The following is a 5,126-nucleotide window of genomic DNA, read 5'->3' as shown; positions in this document are numbered from 1 at the left end:
CAGGCAAACACCACCAGCCAAGGAGGCAAGGTTGCAGTTCCGACCCTAAGAGTCTGTAAAGCGATCTGCAAGCAGTGATCACAAGAGTGGAGAAACAGAGGGCTGGAAAATCACCTCTAAGGGCCCAACTATTCCTTTCCCCCAGGGCTATACATCCCCCACATACAGACACGCTCATGCAACCCTGGTATAGAAAAACCAATGAAGTACAGTATTTCCTGTATCGCAGTATCTGCGATAGTCCATTTTACTCAAACCACTCCGCTCTCTCAGCAGCTCAGGGTTTGTGCCCCGCTCAGCTGTGCAGAAGTAATCCAAACGGTGCCTGGCATGTGTCAAAGGATCAGAGAGCACAGCAGGTTTTGACTTTTGAAGTTTGTGCACCCAGCCATTGAAAGAAACAGGTGATTGCATCTGGCATGGAAGCGAGAGATTTTCTTAGGAAGGCTTTGACCTGAGGAACCAGGACACAAGCAGTTGATAAAAGCTTTGTTTCATCTCTTCCTCCCCTCACTGCAGCCTCATAGACCAGACCCAGGACTAAGATGTGAGGCGCTTAAATTTCACTGCCATCGACATGGGCTTGATACGTTGTTTAGGCTTTACCCACTGCAAGGTAGGATCTTAAAAGAGCATACTTTATTATATCTCAATAAAAGACAGTGTGGTCAAAATAGCAACTGCCAATTTACAGGACAGTGTGGGTTCCAATCTGTCTGTTATTTATGTTATAATGGAAATGGGATGGAAGAAATGACAAATACGTTCAGCAGATATGATGAGCATCCAGACGGAAAGGCATTATTAGCAAACATTCATTTAGCAGAGGCAACTACTGCTGCTACAGCCTGGGTAGGGTGTTGGACAGAACACTAGCTTGGAACAGGAATACCTCAAATGAACATGCAGAGAAGAAAAATGATGAAGGAAAATATCACTGGCGCGGCTGCATATGGCAGTGAGTGCCGTGCCAGGACTGGGATTCCTTCATCCACCGAGATGAGCCGAGCTCTGCATCCAAACATCGCGATTAACTCTTTGAATCTCCCTTTGGGACCCGAGGAGAATTAGGAAAATGGGACTTCAGGCCTTGCCTGAGGTAATGCATCGCGGAAAACCAAGCATGCCCGGCCAGATGCAGGCAGCTGTGCACTAATCCTGCACCGTCTGGCCTGGATGAGAAGAGAGGAAGGAACAGGCTCCGACCGCAAGGCTGGGTTTCTCTGCTGGCACAGCCTGCAGCTGACACCAACGGATTCATTTCCAGTGCCTCTCCCATCTTGTGCTTTCTCATTCCCATAACACACATGCTGCTCTTTAGTCTACAATGAAAACATACCAAGAAAAAGAAAAACCACCAAGCAATCCACCACTGCCAGCATCCTCCCGCCTTCCCCGCACAGGGCATTTATCACTGCCCCAACATGCGCCGTCACCTCTCACTCCCCAACACAGGCTCCTACAAACCCAGCACTAAAAGCAAAGCGATCTCCTGAGGGACCAGGCAGCCGAGCCAGGCTCCGCAGGGCAGCAGGGGCTCTTTCAGACTTGGCTTCCACCGCCCCAGGGCTCCCAGAGCCCCACACCACCCTGCTTCAGCCACACGCATCCTCCCAGCAGGTTTGCTGTTGCCCACAAGAACCAGATTCCTAATAGGACTCAAAAACCCTAGCCAGAGAGACGTTGAATATTTTAAACTTGTCATGTTCAAAACCTTCATTTATGTCAAAAAATCTGATTTAGTACAGGGTGTTTCCCAACTCTGGTGCCCAGGCCCACTCTTTTCTAGGGAAAACACTGATGAAGGAAAGCATCTCCTGAACCTTCGGCAAGGTCATGGACTGCAGGTTCCTCAAGGAAGCAGCAGCCCCCAGAGCCATTGCCATGACAGGGGTTTGATCTCCCCAGAAACCTTTGAGTCTGCCTCTAACACAAATGATAATAAAATAACCTTTTCCTTAGGAAAAGCCAGGTGGGTGCTTCTCGGAACACAGGCTGCTTCTGGCAGGCAGTGGTTCTACCTTTCTCTTTTTTTCTAAAGATGAAGCTGGAAAAACAGGGACCCAATCCTGAACTGCTTCCTCTCCCTTCCCCAAGTGGGACCAGCTGCAAGGTTTTGCTGAGGAAGCACTAGAAGGGATCACCACTGCCTCAGCATCCCTCCGTTTGGCCCCTGCCAGCCCCGTCCCACTGCCTCCCGCCCTCGGACCGACGGCTGCCGCCATGCACACAGATCCTGCACCCACAGGTCCGATTCCGAGTTCTGGAAAGACCGTCTGCCCTTCATTTATATTCCTTCCCCTGTCAAAGTGATGGTGACATTAACAAGCATACTCAGAGGGGGGCTTTGTGCCAATTAACAATTTCTCATTAGCTTAATTAGGGGACACATGTTTTTAATCACAGCTAAGAATGTGGACTGATTGAAGAATTGATTTGGAGCTTTTGAAAGCATCACTGTCAGTGCATGGAATTTAATTCGGCAGATGTGGTTAAAGAAAGAGAGCAAGGGCCTGAAATGACTTTGGCTAAATGAGCTTAATAGCAGGCTGAAGCACAGGGAGCCGCGGGTACATGGACGATGTTTTCCTATCACCAATGACAGTCCTACTCCGAATTTTCAAGACACTGAGAAATGTGTATAAAAACACCACCACCAACGCTGATTTTAATTCTTGGATTGGCATCTGCCATTTTGCAGGCCAAATATGTCCTGTCTGCTACGTGCTATGCCTTCTCCGAGCAGGACATGCTCCTTCCCAATCAACTCCATGATCACCATCCCCAAAGATAAAACAACCAGGTTGTTGTAATTCCTTTATCACAGAAAATTTCACTTTCATTCAAAAAAAGTCTTCTAGACTCTTAAAAGCAAGTGACAAATTACTCTGGGACATCACTCAGCCAGGGGTAGGATCCTATGTGTAATGGGAAGGTCTCATCACCCAGAATGTGGAGGATACTCCTCCAGCAAGGCTCCGATCGGGCTGACTGCCAACACAGAGCCATCTGCAGAAGACGTAGATCACGTCAGGGACGCTCATCTAAACACTGACCAGGCCAGTGCCCCCTCCCCAACATCCAGTTCGGACCACCTCAGACCCCCTTTAGCGTCAATATTATGTGCTATGAAACATTTTTGGATATTAGGAAAAATTTCTTTACTGAAAGAGTGGTCAAGCATTGGAAGGGGCTGTCCAGAGAGGTGGAGTCACCATGCCTGGAGGTGTTCAACAAACATGTAGACATGGCACTTTGGGACATGGTTTAGTAGGCACGGGGGAGTTGGGTTGACAGTTGGACTTGATAATCTTGGAGGTCTTTTCCAACCTTAATGATCCTATGAGAGAGAGTGAAAGGTGTTTGGAAGTCACCCCTGTTGAGCCTCTGTCACTGGACATCTGAGCCCCGCAGTCAACGTCAGTGCAGATCAAAGCTGTGACACCTGAACTGGATGATTTAAAAAAATAACCAAGGCTTCACTTGCTTTTCCATGGGGTAATGCGCTGTGTCACAGAGGGGGGATGGAGAAACACAGACCTATCAAAAGGGCTCCATCGCAAACACCGAGCATGTAATATTCTTGCTACAGGAAGCAAATGCAAATACTGGCATCTCTCTGCCTCTCCATCTTCCCGATCAGCAGTTGTCATTCCCCTGTTCACTGTAACTCTAGCTTTCAGTTAATTGTGTTTGTTAACATATTCCTTTTGTCATTTTGTTCTGACCTCGCCTTTGAGATATCAGAACATACTGTACCATTTGCACAAAGCATGGAATGATGACATTCACCAGCAATAGTATATGTAGGAATAAAAGCCCCAAGGTCTTCGGTAGCCGTAACGGTATTTATACAAATGCTAAAAGGAGTGGTTTCAATCAACAAAAACATACGAATGGAACGATTGACAACATGGGCTGGATAAAAAGAGGTTGCCTCTAATGCAGCTGGGTCAGCAGGTCTGGACCTGTTCCTAACACTGCCTCTACAGACCATGCGTCTAATCAGAAGCCACCTTTTTCTATTTGGTCTTCTGCTTCGCAGACCGCATCACTGCCTTCTCTACAGAGAGGAGGAGATTAAATGGCTGCCCAACTTTAAATACACCTGAAAACTAATTACCCTACAGCCTTCCCTTGCCTTGAGCCTGAGTTGGCATTTATGCTCACTATTGCAACCTGGTACCATTTTATGTACACTTTAAATGGCCGTCCAGTTTGGGGTGATAGACGTTCAAGAACTACAGCTTTGGCGAATGCCTGCATTGCCCCGTGCCCCAGCTGCTGCGAGTCAGGTCTGCTGCTTTCATGTACCCTCATTCCGCAACCACAAGCCCAGTCCTCTTTTAGGAAACTGAGCTGAGCAGCTCTGGTCTAGAGGATGTCTTGTCCACTAGTTTTATCCATCAAACTTTGGAGAGTCACAGGTTTTAATTTCTTTCACATCAGCCACCTCCAAGGAATTTCCTTATCAGGTTGCAGGCACGGTGTGGGTATTGCAGCAACAAATTCTGGTTGATTCCAAATCATCTCAGAGTTGTTTGTCACAGGCTCACGCTGCCCTTGTTAAAGCTTTGTTGTCTTAACAAATTTGGACTATGTCATCTAAACCGAGAACGAGTTCACTGCTTACTAAACATGCACACAGATATCTTGTTTCTCCCCGTGATTTGTTTTTTTTAATGTATTCTCCTTTTCCCCACCCAAATATAATAAATATTGTGGAAAGGTTAAGGTCAGAAATAGATGGATTCTCTAAGCTACTAGACTGGAAATATTCAACGAATGAAATCAGCAGAACTGAAGGCAGCTCTAATAGCTTTCATCTGTTATGTTTGCCTTCTTCCACTAATCCAATGCCCATGTTTTTGTAGGAGAGGAGTTAAACATAACTTTTTTTCTTCCCAGATTTATGAGTAATACGTAGCAAATTGTGCAGATCACTCATGCAAACAGTAGCTTTCCAATCCTCAGAAACATTCATCTTGAATAAAAATTGTACGTGGGATTTTTTAGAAATGTCACAGCCCTTGTGTAAGCGTAGCTATTGATTTCACCTTTAGAGGAGCAATTATAAGATATATATGCAATGTCAATGTTGTTGTTAATGAAACTTATCTTTCCCT

Source organism: Egretta garzetta, unplaced genomic scaffold, assembly GCF_000687185.1.
Source record: "Egretta garzetta isolate BGI_Z169 unplaced genomic scaffold, ASM68718v1 scaffold245, whole genome shotgun sequence".
Taxonomy (NCBI): domain Eukaryota; kingdom Metazoa; phylum Chordata; class Aves; order Pelecaniformes; family Ardeidae; genus Egretta; species Egretta garzetta.
This window is presented reverse-complemented; position numbering follows the sequence as displayed.